Here is a 17,269-nt window from a genome sequence, read left to right as displayed (position 1 = left end):
TCTGGAAACAGTCCTCTGAAAAATGCGCAGCACAGTCGAATATTTTCATTGTACTATTCTGTAACAGTTTTGTGAATAAAGCTTAACCACTGTTTTCTAATTGTGTCCTCTTTTGGATGGCCAAACAAAGTAGTTTGGCTTTCGCAACGAAACACATGGCGTATCCACGACATGGCGGCGCCAACGGCAACAAATAATAATACAGCGTGAATACAAGTTACACCGCCTTTCTCAGCGTATACATTTGGGCGGTGTCATGAAACTCTGCCCCCACATACTGACATAGATTTGTGGGGGCGTGTTTGAACAAAGCGTTTTAGGAAGGCCTGGCTGAGCCTTAACTTATACAAAGAATATCTCTTTTGGTTTGAGACTTTGAGATTTGAGAATTCAACCTGGTATTGAAGGTTATTCATTTTAAATAATAATATCAATGGCCTCTAAAATATCTGTTATATATATTAAGGACAGGGGCAGTACATGTAAAATACAATTTATGCAGTGTGAAGTACATTTTATTCAATGGCAGGTCAGTCTTTGAGAATCATAAAATACAAAAAAAAAAAACATTTAGAAAAGGTTGTGTCCGATACCTTTCCTTAATGTTTTTTAGTATTTTATGATTCTAGCTGGTCACACCACTTGTTTGGCAGGAGGTGAAACTTTCACAAATTGGTGCGAGTGTATATGCTGCATTTATAGGTATTATGATATTAAGGTATTATGTGAGACTACAGAAGTTTTCCTATTTCTACAATAATAATTTTATAGGAAAACAATGTAATACAAACCTTAATTTCATTCAGAAAGACTTGTCTAATAATTTTTTTCTCTCGGAACAGAACAAAAACTGATCGTTGACAAATTTATCCAGTGTTAACCACTTTGTCACTTTCTTTTTTTTTTTTTTTTTTTTTTGGATTGTTGATATAAATATGAAAGTCCTAGACCACTGTCTAATTAGTACTCTGGAAAATATTAATTAGACTTGATCCAAAGATACAATAAGAGATGGCAATCTTGCTCAATTTGAACATTTCAAAATAAATCTAGTCTGTATTGTTTGATGTTTTGCATTAGCTTTAATTGTAAGACTCAAGTCACATACATTAAAGTCATTCCATTACCACAGCGGAAATCAATCAAGTTGTGAGCTGCTTCGCAGATGCAGCCATGAAAAGTACTCGTACATTTGCCTTCCAGAGAGAGATATTGCCTCTCCAATTAACCTCTCTGGCACAACATGTGTATCATTCTCAGTGCTGTTACTTTAAAGGCACAATATGTAACTTTTTTGCTTTAAAAATAGCAAAAATCACTATATCTATGTTATATATTTTTTTTAGTTGTGTACTTACTTATTATCCCGACTGTTTCCAACAACTTTCAAACCAGGAGAAATTTGTAATTTAATTTGAGAAACGTTTCTTTATTTCCGTTTTGTCGCCGACAATGCCGTCATATCCGCGTTGTCCCTGGTTTCCGCTCGTGCTGCCATGGCAACCAGAGCTATGAACCAGAGCCGTCTGATAGTAACCAATAGCGACTGACGCGGACAACTTTGTAGTTCGCAATGTCTATTTGCACGCTGTTGTTTCGTTCAAACATTATGGACCATGGCAAGCAGACTTTGGATAAAAAAAAGAACTAAAACGAGAATCAATATCAGCGCTGTGTTTTCGAGATGCCTAGAGCTCCCATAGACAGTATATAAACGAGAGCTCCATGTCCGAGACTTCGACCGCTCCTACATGTACTTTATTAAACAGGTGAGCACATTTACATAAAACTAATCAATGTTTTATAGTTCAACCATGATAAAATGTCAGAATATGATCTGTATGTTATTCTAATGTTGATCTAGCTTACTGCTAGTCTCATACAGACTAACACATACATTTCAACACATTGAAATGCAGTTTAGTGTGCTAATGTAATGTTAGACCAAGTGAAACAGCGCTGCGTTACCTCACAAGTTTAATTTGTCTATTAAACTGACCTGTGAGTAGTAATTCTGCGTGTAGTTCGGTAGAATGAAATGTCCGTATTCCTTTTATATCCGCGGGACTCGCGTCGCGTGTGGAGCTGATAGCTGTCTCTTAGCAATCCCGAACTGCTTCATATCACAGTCATGATAAAAACATCGATGTATTCAGTCATCCATAAACATTATTAGATCGGTCGGCTTGACGTTGACGACAAGATCCATAATTCTTAGCAAATGTTGCGTCATCAATTTACGCCTTTGTTATTGTAAATAGGTTAGCGACCCCTAGTGGTGAAAAATGCCATACTGTACGTTTAAACTCATCTGAGACTCAGTGGTCAAGTATACTCTCAGAATTCAACCATATTAAGAATGGAAACCCATGCACTATATCATGAAGTTGTTACTTCTAATAGAAATATAAGACGAAGTCATTTGGTACCTGATATTATTCCATTAAAAATATGTCTATTATTTATTAATTTAATCAAGTATTAATAAATAAAATAAATATTGTGTTTGTAATGCTTTAGAATGAATGAAATTCAGATTTCTAGTATTCAATGCATAATAAATAAATAAATAAATAAATAAATACTTTAGCCAGAAAATTTTAATTTATACCAAGAGCTCTCTCACTCCCATTCTCCCCAGGGATATTATTTGCCATTAGTAGTTTTTGCTTTGAAAAATGCCTTGGACTACCTTGCAACAAAATTATGTAGATAATGACACTTAAAACCCTCCCTTCTTGCTTTTTAGATATTCATTACTGTATGCAAATGACCACACACACAGGCAAGGTGTGTGGTGGATTGATGGACTCCAGTTCTATTAGTCATTGCACTGGTTAATTATGATGAAATAAGGTCCACAGCCCAAGTTGAACAGTGGTGCCTTGGTCCCTCCTACTTGTTCACAGCATGACTGATTTTTCACTCTCTTCAGCGATCACATCATAATTATCACATTATTGTGATAACACATATTGTGTTTTTGTCTGCAGCATTTAAGTGTCATAAGGGATAGTTGAGTTTTTGCTTAAGTTAAATTTCACTGTTAATTGTGCCAAGTTTTGAGGATAAAATTATATTTATAATGAGCTTCATTTACATAAAGAGGTGTGTTTGTGGTGAAGAGAATGACAGTCATTTAATTTAAATACAATGAGGGCTTTTAATGCTTGATGAATAAAATGCAGGTTTTGTGCTGCAATGCTCCACATAAAAGTAGTGCAACTCTTTTATGAATTCAGTCCAGTGACCCTTGAGGCCTTTATCAGAATTGTGATTCATTACGATTTGGGCCTGTGTCCCATTTTAAGTCTTTTGTGTCATTGCCTTGATACATTAGTCCAGTTGAATGTGCCAGCACAAATTACTTTAGGCCCCGAATGGGACATGTGCGTGGAATGTGATAAATATTATAGCGCTAGTTGGAGTCAGGCCTGTAAGCGATTAGGGGAGTGGGTGGGTGGCTGGAATTCACATTATATTGATTTAAAGATTAAGCCTTTATGTATCCGTAGTGTGTAAGTGCCCCAGTCTGGTCTTTTCACTGTAGTGGGTTTATTGTCAGTTGAGTGTGTTCTTTCCCTACAGGTAACCTTTAAGATATTTTCTCCAGTTAATGGTTGTCATTTAGGTTCAGTGAAAGGCCAACATGATACAGATATGATGACTTAATTTTGTTAACCTTTGAAAATGGTCAGATTTGGTCAGATATGTGTGTGTAAGGGGAGAGAGACCATGCTATAGCATTCCATGAATGCCAAGAGCTCTTTGAATGTGACAAGAGATTTATTGGTGTAATATCACTGCTCCATTAGCACCAGCACACCACGAAAGAAATGGCCAGATCATTACTCCTAAAGTTTAAAAACTACAATAAATTTGTGAATTAATGTAGGTCACAGGTTGCTAACCAGTGAAATTGTATTCCAACCCCATTTTTTTCCTTCAATCCAAAATGATAAACTAGAACATCTACACTAGAAACTAATCTCTGCTGGAAATGAAATTAATATTCAGAACAGAGATATAGATATTCTGTGTTGTAGAACTGTCTAAAGCTGTTTGGAACATTACAGAGTTCCTTTGAAAACACACTGATGAAATAAACCGTGAAATTGACTTGAGCAATATCATAATGCTTTGTGTTTTCAATAGAAAATGAATCGACTGTCAGGCGCTGTCAGATCCAACAAGATCCGCCTCTGACACTTCAGAGTGTAAAGCAGCACTTTCACACTCTATGATCAAGTTGTCTGACATTTGCCTGCATAAATCAAGTGTCTTTTCTTTGACTTCCTGTCACATACACTCATGTATTTGTCCCTTGTGTGTCATCCTGACCTTTTGTTTCCTGAAGGTGGGCGGCAAGAGTCATAACTATTACGTAGTGAGTTGTCACTCAGTATGTGTAGACATGGGAATGAATGGCGTAGGTGTCTCACCCGTAAACTTCCAGGATCTTATTATGGCAGATACGCTTTGAGGGGCTAATCGGTTATTGTAGTATTATGAATGAAGCGCACATTTTCTTACTCAAGACCATTCTGCTGTGGCACTCTGGGATTGGAGATGCCCTTTGTGCTCGATAAACGTGCATCTGTATCCAAGACAGTCGTCAAAGCAACAGATAGGACAAATTCTGAAAAAGACCATGATATGTCATTAGCCTATTCATAATGTCTTCCTGTCTTCAAACATATGAAAATGATGTTTGCTTGTATACAGAATTATACAGATTCACGTGATGGATGTGAAAGATGGATGTGAAATGGTTTTGCAGACAGATTGATCCAGAAACACATTGTGAGTTTATGCACTAAAGGAAAATCTCAGTTTTCTATTGATAGAATATTTTTTTCTACTCCATTTAAAGGTTGATTTTGGGAAAATGGACTCTAAAAGGATTTCAAACTAATTTTGACATTATTTGACACAAACAAATTCATTGAAACACATTTTATTATGAATAATTAAGACCAAGAGTGATGGTCCAAATGTCGGCAAAGGTGTGAGTAAATCGGTTGAATGAATGAAAGACAGACTCAGTTGTTTGGTTCCTGAATGGATCAGTGTTTTTGAATGAATTGATTGAAAGATATATTGCAGTAAGTATACAAATCTGAAAATGGAAATTGGTACCCAGTGTGTGTGGAAATGCTATTGTGATTTCATCCAGGCCAATATGAGTTCTAGATGACACCCACTGCTCAGATGTCCTTCAAAGCTGCTCTTTGAACTCTCAGCACTATGGTGCAAAGACACCCGCAGAGACTGCAACTATGTTTTGCAACCAAACCTTTCAGACGACTGCTCAGAAAGACCCTCTTTGACCAAAACAATCTGCTCCCCTGACGTAAATGGGAAAAGCTGAACTCCCCTGAGGGATTCCGTTCAAACTTAAGCAGGCCTTCATTGGCTTCAGAGATGAGAATGAAATGGGCATGCTTGCAAGATCGCCTTGTCATAGCAAAAATAATCATTTTAATTTTCTCTTCTGAATGTCAGGATGAGACAGCTTAGTATAAGAAAGTAATCCAGATTGTAATTTTAACTCATGTTGCGCAATCACTGAACAGCGAGATCTTGTGAAGATCAATAAGCTATGCATGTTTATTTCTATTACCATCGTGTATATTCAAAGATTACCCGTGCTTGTATTATAAAACCTGATTTGTCCTCACTTTCTTTTAGATTTAGAGGCCTTTGAGAGACTAGTTGTTGGCAGACCTTGAACATTTAATGCAATGTGCATGTCTTAGACAGTGATTGACTATAAAATCTGGACGGATGTGTACTTTAGGAAACTGATGGATTTTGCTGGCCATATAATGGAAAATATTGTTCTGAAATTGTTACTTGTCATTGGTGCCCTGCTGGCCGTCCTGGTTTCTGAGGCTGGTTGCTGGACCCTCTGCGGCTGCTCCATGGGTGGGCTCAGCGGTAGCATATGGTCAGAAAGCTGTCATAACCACACACAGGTTTCTCTTTCTGGCTCTGGCCTATACATCCAAAAGCTTTTATATGCATCTTCCAAAAAGGTTATCTTAATTAGTCCTAACAGATATAGCTGACCTGGAATCTTTTGCTGTGCTACAGAACAAACTGCTCTGTTCTATTCACTTTATACATTGAACAAAAATTGTCCTTCATCAATGTCTGTGGCTCTTTTCCAAACCTATTGAGTTATCTTGCTGTGTACTGGCCTCATAGGCAGCTGTTTAATAAGACATCTGACCGCTAGGCAATACATACTTCATACCAATTTTAATATCAATGTTATTGTGGCATTTTGTGCATATTCAAGATAGCCGATGGTAGAACCCTGACTCTTGAACCTTGGCCCTCTCTCACCCCTTTCTCTCGTCGGGGGAAAAAAGTAAACTCAGCCTAAAATCAGCAGAGCTTACCATGTCCTCTTCTATAGTACTGCGTAAGTTACCTTTGACCAGAAATGCAACAAACAATCAGCACAATGAGTTTGAGAGTTAACATCAAAATAAAACGAACAAAAAATTAATAAATCCTCATTATCCTCATTACAAATAATTGCATAATCATCACAAAATTGGTGTGTGCATTTCATCTGAATATGGTGACAATTGACCGGGTTACAAAACGCATGGCACACCAAATAAACAAAATTTTATGGAAGTTAACACATCATGACAGCACTCAGACCAAAGCAAATTGGCGACAGACACTTCTGCATCAAAGACAGTGAATAGCAATTGTGGCATTTTCACAATAGCTGATTAAATGAATGTAACCGTAATAAACGTATAATTTGCAGAATTACAGCAAATGCATAATGGTCACTGAGTTGGTAAATAATACAGTATACTCAATAAAATTGTGGAAACAGATTACAAGCAATATTATTAATTAAATTCAACAACACTTAAGAATTGAGTTAAAATTAATCAAATAAGCTCCTTACAAATCAACCATTCAAAATGAATAACTGCAAATAGAACACAAAAATTAAGTACAATTTAAACAAAAATATTGGTTTCCTTGGACAAAAAAAAAAAAAAAAAAAAAAAAACCCACTATGCTAATGAATACTACTCATTGGAATTGTTTTAATTTAACACAAAAATAAGTTGGTATTATTATTTTTAATGAGTGGATTAACTTAAATCTCATTTCAGATATTTATAACAGACATAGGTGTCATTTCTCTTTAATTTCTACAAGCTTGAATCGAGTACTAATATAGGATTTACTTAGTTTTTTTTTTTTTTTTAATTATTGCCTAAACTAACTTTTTCATGTAGAAATGACATTTGTTTTTGTTTTGTTTTTCTGTAGGATTTATACGGGTGGGCATGAATGGCCCACTCTAAGCAGGTGGTTTTCTTTAAATAGCTATACCCTGTGTGTTTAACATAACTGAACATTTGTTAAAAAATAAAATAAAATCAAAACTTTACATTTATTAATGTATGCTGCATTTAAACATACATCAACAGGTATTTGGATTGCTTAGTTGTACTGTTTAAATTTCATTTATATTACACATGACACTATTCCAGTCACCATAGTAATTTACACTGAGCTTACAGTATAGTCTTTTAGGGTTTAGACAGGCTGTCACCACTCTAGTTTTAATTAGGACTAATGAGCCATATTATACTAATTAGATATGCTTAGGCATGCTATAAGAGTTCCTTTGTTGATCAATGGGCTGGTGAAGTCATTATAAGAACCCTGAGGCACAAGTGTCCAACATGTTTTTTTTTTTTGTTTTTTTTTTTTATAAAGGATACTTAAGGGATTAATCAGTAGTTATAAATCTGTGGTGATCAAAACATTCAAAACATTCCACTGCTAACCAACAGTGACCAGAAGATGTTAGTCTAGCAGCTTCTCTGAGTTCCCTACTGCTTGCCAACATTTTTTTTTTAAACGAGCTTAGTGTTTGAAGCTTCTCTTTTAGTATTATCTTCCATTAAACACAGAACGTAACAAATTGTTAATATTACAGTTACAGTTATTTTCATCATCAGTTATTATGAGCGTGTTGATTACAAACGTGATAGGATTTTTTTTTTCTTAGGTAGACGTATGTACCCCGCCTCCACCCAATTCAACTTTCTCTGGTCGACCTTGATTACAACAATATACTGTATTTCTCAATGAAATTACTCCAGGTCATCAAAATAATTCAGTTTTATTGAGAGCTAACAGCAGTAAGTGGAGTGGAGAAATAGACTTTGGTGAATGTGTACATTTAAACCTTTTAGTTAAGGTTAAAATTGTGATTGAAATTTGAAGGGATTCATTACAATATCGCTGTAATTATTGCTGAAAAAAGGGAACGTCTATGTCGGAAGATTAACTTGATCAGTGCTCAGATTGGTTAGCAGAGCATTGTCATAATTTAATATATATTTTTAAAGATTTAACACAGTTTGCATTTAAAACAACAACGTTTTTGAGGTTTCTGGTGTTATAGAGGTGTCAATTACTACAGTGCTCTTTTTGCCATATTTGATATGCATACACATCTGCTTTAAAAGACAGTGTTTTTTATCACGATTTAAATTAGACGCGTCTCCTCAAAACAGCAGGTTCTTAAACTCAAACGTAACGTGTGACAAGTCAGAGCTCACATGAAAGGGCCAACAAATTCCACATATAATCAGAACTTCTCTTATGAGACTAGATATGAAGCGCATCATACTTCTAGGAATAGCTTTGAACTGCTAATGCATGTGACCACATTTGTAGAAGCGCAAATATGCTGCTACTGCTAATATAATAATAATAATTAGTAGTAGTAGTTGGAAATGCATGTGGCTAGGCCTGTCACGGTAACTACTTTTTGTTGGGCGATATATTGTCCCAGACATATTTGTGATAAACAATATTACTGTCATTTTAAGACCATTTTATGCCACTGAATTTATGATAATAATGTAACAGCATAACAATGCAAGTAGGCCTACTAAACTCTTTCAAATGACAATGAAATTATTAAGAATATTTTGATGCTGGTGTCCAAAAAAAAAAAAAATTAAATATCCTACAAACGCTTGCATAAATAATTAATTAAAAATTTGCTAACAAAAAGAGCAAAGTAACAAGTAGAAAAAAAAATACACTTGCAAAATGTACTTATATGGAGATTTTCTATCTACGGATTTTTATCTGACCTTGTTTTAGTAAAGTAAGGGTGCTGCACTCCATTGCTGAAAATCAAACCCTACATGGCAGTCAGATGTCCATACTGTATGAACAAATGCACAGATGTCTCAACAGGCCATATCTGCTGCAAAATACATTTTTCTAGAGGTGTGTTTTTTAAAAGCTGAACAACGCAAAAATGTTTTTCCTGTGAAAACCAACTGGACACTTGCGACTGCTGCTCCTGTGTGAAATGGCCTTAATGCTAGCTATGAGCGTGCACCATTCAGTGCTATCACGTTTATATTTACACCAGAACAGTGGATTGCAGCTTTGAAATTCAGTGCATTTGGACTTATTCTTCCAAACACTCTGTTGTTGTCACTTGTCAGAAAAACACAACAGTGCCTCGAATGACGCCTCCTTTTCATCTTTTGATGTCCGCTCTGTGTATAAAGGAGTTGCCTGAGCCCCCCTTTCACCTCCAAAGTGGAAAGCAGATAAGATGAAAGAGGCAGCTTGATCTGCAAAATGTTGGTGCCATTCTTTTTATTGTAAACACGACGGGCAATATATCGTGCCACCAAAAAATATTGAGGTCATGTCCATATATACTGTAGTGCGATGATTGCTGCTGCTAATAATAATAATAATAATAATACATTTACATTTAAGAAGAAAAAGAATAGTCTCCCCTTGCAATCTAATCACAAATGGTCTCAGGGGACACATTTTAGATGCGTGTTACTACCAAGTCTAAACAGCAGTGTGCCTCAGCTGACCACTTCTGATTGGATCACTTGAGATGGATGTTAATATGAGGTGTAAATATGATCTAAACTAATTCTAAAGAGACTTGGAGGGAGATATCCTGTTTTTGTCTTTGTTGTACAGGACAGTTGAGAGACAATAAAATGACTGGACACATGGAAGCTCTACTGTTTTATGAGGACGTACACTACCCACTGTGCCATGACTCTGAGAAATCCTCTTTTTTTCAACAAACTAAGCAAGCAACTTGACATTTTACACTTAATTATTTGACCTTATGTTTAGTGGCACACCCGGCCCCTCAGCCATTATGTCCGTGATGATCTGTGGATTAGGAACCCACAGGTTACTCTGCATACTACAAGGGCTATGTTTACATCATGCACAACTTTTGTTTCATTCGGACTGAATTCATCATTCCGATTGATAAATCTGAATGTAGCGTTTATATGAACGCTAAACAAAGTGATCTGGTTGATGTGCGCATTTATGTCTCAAGCTTCAAAGAGTTATACAGAGTTTCCTGCTGTTAGCACATAATAACCATTCTCCTTAATTGGTTCTTTATTTGTTTTAAACAGACTTATTATCCGTTTCTGCTGGTCATAATTTGGAGACAATGAGCATATGAACCTTTGTGCTGCTTACTTTTATCCTCCCCGCACCCAAAACCAGTCGTCTGTGGATGAGAATCCGAAACAAGGACTGGTGGGACATTGTCCTGCTCCACTTCACAGATGCTGAGTGAAAGGAGAATTTTAGAATGACGGGACACTCATTTATATGACACTTTATTCAACAGGAAGAACAGCTCGTTCCGCGTGTCATACGTCATGCCGCTATTTCAGCCCATTCTCATCCTAGGGCGTCATATATTGATGCTTTTGACATTTCGTCTACATGGAACGCACATGGCACCCTTTAGCATCAATATGAGACGCAGATAGAAATAGGCCAGAAGGTTCCTCCTAGCGGTCTAACCCTAAACCTACCCCAGACCTAAACCGACCCATAACCGAACAAAGCTCTCTGCGTGTCATATTGACGCTAAAGGGTGCCATGTGTGTTCGATGTAGACGAAATGTCAAAAGCGTCAGTATATGACGCCCAAGGATGAGAATGCGTTGGCTATTTATGTCATTGCACCCTTTCAGAGCCCTTTCAGTTTCAGTTTTCAATCCGATCAAGTGTTTACATGTTCTCTCGATCAGATTAAAAAAAAGGAATAAACCACCCCTTTCAATCCGATCGAAATTCCATTCGGATCGAGCTCAATCGGATCAATTAAGCTGTTTACATGAAGGCTTTTCAATCTGATTGAACCGTCGATCTGATTACTAATGAATTTTGTGGTTGCATGTAAACGTAGCCACTGAAGACCGTGACAATATCCTTGGTGAATAGTGGCACCTGGAAAAGGGGATTCTGTTCTGGTCATGCCATGCTGCCAGAAGCTTTGCCTTGCTTATCTACAGACTGTATTGCATATGGAGAGCACACAGCATGAGTTGCACATTCTAGTGTCCTCACCTCACTCGCTCCTATAACTTGCATACAGAGGTGGACAGTAACAAAGTAAATTTACTTGAGTACTGTACTTAAGTACACTTTTTGAGTATCTGTACTTTACTTGAGTATTATCTTTTCTGGAAACTTTTTACTTTAACTTCACTACATTTGAAAGACAAATATCATACTTTTTACTCCACTACATTTCTGTCAAGGTCCTTGAGTAGAAAGTAGTAACGTCAGTCAGGGGATGATTTTGGTTTGAAAATGAAAGTTGGGTTGACGTCAAAACCCGAGGTCAGATTTACGTCAGAACACGACGTCGGACAGACGTTGGATTTTGGTTGGAAATGAAAGTCGGGTTGACGTCAAAGCCAAAAAACTACGCCAAGGGCACTATTTGAGGGAACAGCCATTTGGGTGTCCGAAACCATTGTAGACGTTATTGAGTGCACTTATTCAATCTCATATTCAATCCCACGACTGGAACTGTGTTCTAGAAATAAATGTGATATTGATATGAGGGCAGGCATAGATTCAGAGGCATAAGGGACTGTAAGTATTACATTCAACAATGCAACAATAATAAAACAATGCATTGACATTTACTTTTTACTTTTGATACTTAAGTACTTTTAAAAACAAGTACTTCTGTACTTTTACTTAAAGTGTAACTTGCAGGTAAATTTTTTCACGAAGAAAATGCAATAAACATAAAGATAAGAACCGCCCACCACTGTTTTGTATTTTTTGCATACCAAAATGCTGAATATAATATGAAAAGTTGGTACTTTTTAGTGGTTTTAAGCACTCCCTCTCCCTTCCACTAGGCTAGGCGTGACGTCATAAAAGGAACTCCAAGCCTAGAGTTACTGTAGTCTAATGGCAAGTAGGCTAGCAGCAGTTATATTGAAATAACTCAATTGTAAACATAATTGTGTCTGCTGGCTTCAAGAGGACCGTGATCCTGCCTGAAATGAGAGTAAGCTATTCGCAAAACAAACGGGTTCAGGCAGCATGCACGCAAAGTTAAACCGAACTTTTATTTTGACGGGTTGCCGTGAAGACCTTTGAGCAGTGTTGCCAGATGTACGATAATTATCGTATTTGTACGATAATTTTGACCTCTGTACGGTGTACGATCAATAATGGAAAAAATCCTGTAATGTACGATAATTTCAGAACTGTGTGACACTTCAAATGATGGTCGTTGTAATAGGGCTTCTCATTGATCTAACTGTGGATTCTACGTCTACCGGGGTAAGAACGTGTAGAGAGAGGGAGCGAGAGACCTTGCGTGTGTGTGCTAGTGTGCGACTGCTCTCACGAAGCACATGTAAGGACCCAACCAATCAATTGTAAGTGTGGGCAGGCTTTTATCTATACTCCCGAATCAGAACCGAACCGCTCTAAAATGACGTTTTGGAATTAGCAACGGAGGGTTAGGATTAGATGTGTAAGAAATTAGTCCCACACACAAAAACCTGTTTGGCATAATGTATTATTTTTCTAATTATTCAATGTGCCGTCCTCAATTATTATATTATATTATATTATATTATATTATATTATATTATATTATATTATATTATATTATATTATATTATATTATATTATATTATATTATATTATATTATATTATATTATATTATATTATATTATATTATATTATAGTCACGATCACCAGCTGGAGTGCCCATGAGCCCCTCCAGAAGACACTCCTTCCAACTTTGCTGTTGTCCCATTATTAACTCCATTCCCCACAATCCTGTACCTGGACTCATTATGGTTTAATTTTTCCCACCTGTTGATCATTTACTGGTTTTAGTTTACCTATTTAAGCTCTTGTGTTTTAGTCATGGGGCATGAGTCGTTGTTTGTATGTCTCCATCGGGGTACTTGGATATCTTGTTCTTTCCTTCGTGGTCTTTGGATTCTATTCTATTGAAGTGTCTGTATTTTTTGCCTTTTGTTATTAAAACTGTGTATGCATTTGGATTATATCTCTGCATTGTCTCTTCAAAATATCTCAATTATATATATATATATATATATATATATATATATATATATATATATATATATATATATATATATATATATATATATATATATATATATATATATATAATATTAAACTTATAATATCATATACTAGAATTTGATGTTGTGTCCCAATACTGTTCAAAAGTTTGAGGTCAGTAAGAATAAAAAAATAAATATGAAATATTTTTATTTAGCAATGATGCATTACATTACATTAAGTGACATAGATCTTTGCCCTGAAAAAAGCAGCACATCAGTTCTGTTTATATATACAATTCTGATGAATTTTAAAATATATTAAAATAGATAACACATTTTAAATTATAATTTTTCACAAGATTTGTGTTTTAGTGTTTGTATATATTTTAAATAAAGCTGGCTTTTTTTAATGACAAGAAAATTATTTCACAAAAATCTAAAAATCATACCGACTCCAAACTTTAGAATGGTAGTGTGTACAATGCTTTTTGAAGCTTAGTGGTAAACATAAAGAAGTGAAGAAGAAATAAAACAAAATGTAAGCAATGCGTAAGGGATGAAAACATACTTTTTGGTTGAACTATTCTTTAATGTTTGGTTAATAACTTTTCAAAAGAAGAAGTCGCTACTTTTTGGCCGACTGCTTTGACATTTTTATCTGAGGTAATTTATTAGCTGTTCTGGATCTTCCTGCTGGCCACCAGATCCTCTCAATCAAAGTCATTTGTGGATGGATGCTTGATGGCTTGGCACAGTTTCTGTTTGCGGTTTTCTCTCCTATTCAGCATTGATTAGAACTACTAAACACTCTCTGTTTGCCCTTGTTGGAAAGTTTTTGTTCTAAAACGTTTGATTGGAAGGCTAAAACAACTCTTAAGATGTGGATCAGGCCAAATCTGTCTTCTCCATTATCAGCACCACAGGAGGGGGAAATCAGGCCTTTAAGATTCTTCTGTTAGAGATGAAGTCCTGATGTTATAGTGAAAATCATCAATACTGCACAGTTTAGCAGTTTATTATCAGTTCATACCAAAAATAGTGTTTTAGTAGTCAAAGCAATGGCAAATACAATAATATAACCATGTTACACGTTAAATTTTATCCTAATTTTGACTGAAAAAAGTAGAGTATGTCAATAGAGTCCCGTTTAATGATTGAACCTAAGAACATAGTCTCATTTTCAAGCACTATGTGCTAGTCATGTCAGTATTTTGCTTTAATTAATATAAAATAAATTAGAATGGTTATGATAAATTGTATTTGTTTTGGTTTTGATGTAAAACATCATGACTAACCTGCACAAAAGATGACTAAAAACATCTAAACCATAGTTCTTCATTGGGCAATGGTGATTGTTGTTAAATCTTTGTGCTATGACATCATAGGGATGGATTTCTGGTAAGTTATTACTGCCTGGTGCCAGATGGCCAATAATTAAAACAGTGAACTTGGAGGCTTTGGTGATTATGTGCATTTTCCCATAGGACTTGAAGAGTTTTGATACAAATCAACATTCTATGTTGAAATATTTACAGTTTTTAATTTTGACACTTGCTCATCTTTAGAAAGAATATGCTAGTAGACACATAGTCTGAGTTTTCTCCTGATTTTCCTATCTCTCATCATTTATTTTAAAGATGTTCAGTTAAGTACAGCTGTACAGTACATCTCCTTTTGCCAAGATAACTGCTCTGAGTCTTCTTCTGTAATGCCTGATGAGTTTGGAGAACACCTGACAAGAGATCAGAGACCATTCCTCCATACAGAATCTCTTCAGATTCCCAGATCCATGTTGGTGCTTCTTCTCTTCAGTTCACTCCACTAATCAGGTCAGGAAACTGGGACGGTCATGGCAGAAGCTTCATTTTGTGCTCTCTAACACATTTTTGTGTTGATTTTGATGGTTGTTTTGGATCGTTGTCCTGATGGAAGATCCAACCACGGTCCATTATAAGATTTCTAACAGAGGCCGTCAGGTTTAGATTTTTTATCTGTTGATATTTGATAGAATCCATGATGCCATGTATCTGAATAAGAAGTCCAGGACCTCCAGCAGAAAAATAGGCCCACGACATATAAGATCCAATGGTATATTAAATTGTACACATGGGGTACTTTTTATCCTTGTGTGCACCAAACCCATCTAGCGTGTTTGCTGCCAAAAAGCTCTTTTTTTTAGTTTCATCTGACCACAGAACCCTGTGCCGTTTGAAGATCCAGTCGTGTCTGACAACTGAATATGCTGGAGTTTGTTTTTGGATGAGCGAGGAGCATTTTTCTTGAAAACCTCCCGAACAACATGTGGGGATGTAGGGGTTGTTTGATTATTATTTTTTTTAATAGGCTTTCTGACCCCCAAGACTCAACTAATCTCTGCAATTCTCCATCTGTGATTATTGAAGAGTCTTTGGCCACTCAAACTTTCATCCTCACCGTCCATTAAGACAATATAGACACACGTCCTCTTCCAGGCAGATTCGTAACATCTTTAGTTGATTATAACTTCTTAATTATTGCCCTGATGGTCAAAATGGGGATTTTCAATTCTTTAGCTATTTTCTTACAGCCATTTTCTATTTTGTGATGCACAACAATCTTTTGCTGCACATCAGAACTATATTCTTTGGTTTTACTCATTGGGATGGATGATTAAGGGAATTTGGCCTTTGTGTTTCCCTTATATTTAAACTCTTGTGAAACAAGAAGTCATAGCTAGACAATTTCATGTTCCTAGTCACCCTGGTGTGCTAAAAAAGGTAAATATTAATGGGAATATACTTCAGAGATATTTTATTCATTAAAAATTCTAGGGGTATGAATAATTGTGGCCAACGTGTTTTGGAGAAAAACATTTATTTCATAATGTGATTTACTCCCCAATTTCAATTCTTTTACTTAAGTGAAAGGTTGGATTTTTGACAATTTTTTGAATGAAAGATCAAAAGTATAAAAGATGCAAATTTATTTTTTACAGCCATTTTTGATCATATTTACCAGGGGTATGATTAATTCTGAGCACGACTGTATATTATGTGTATTATATATATATATACATACATGCATACATTCATACACACAAAAAGGTGAACACCATTTTCTATATCTGATAGTTTTACACATTTTATTATAGGTTAATATAAATGAATAAATATGCTATTAACAGCCATTACTCCAGTCTTTAGTAACGTGTTGGGCTTACTAACATTTATTGTTAAGAGTTAAAAGTCCCTTTTTGATTATCCCGGGGTTCCATTCCATCACTTTTCAAAAGAGGGGAAAAATAAAGAGATACATATTACAGTGTTAATTAGTTTTATTTACTGCCAAGGTTATACTGTATAACACAAAGTATAGCATTATAAATGTATATACGTTTTTTTTGTTTGTTTTTTTTTTTTTTTTTTACTAGATTTGCCATGTTCATTACTTTGGAAAATCGTCATTACATTACGTGAAAAGCGTCCTTTATACTCAAATCTAAAGTGTGTAATTTCTGTGCCACTCCCACTGGCAGAATATTTTTCTCAAAATAATGACTGTTTTCAATCAGGTTAGGCCCAGATACAGCAAGGCTCTTTTGCTTTTTCGTACCATTGTTCAGGCCAATCCTCTTTTTTTTTTTTTTTTTTTTTTTATCAGTTCTGATGCTGCCTCTCATTCAGTAGCCCCCCGGAGGCTCTTCTCCATGCATATGTGTGTCGAGGCGATAAGGGAATTGGCAATTTTGTTTATGCTGCTAATTATATGATTCCACGGTTGCTGTTCGATGCGTATTGTCCTTGCTTCCTGGTAAGCGCTGATCTGCTTGCTTCATCTGCTTCTATTTTCATCTACC

The sequence above is a fragment of the Scardinius erythrophthalmus genome (genome assembly GCF_964197995.2).
Source record: "Scardinius erythrophthalmus genome assembly, chromosome: 13".
Lineage (NCBI taxonomy): Eukaryota > Metazoa > Chordata > Actinopteri > Cypriniformes > Leuciscidae > Scardinius > Scardinius erythrophthalmus.
Note: the sequence above shows the minus strand (reverse complement) of the source record.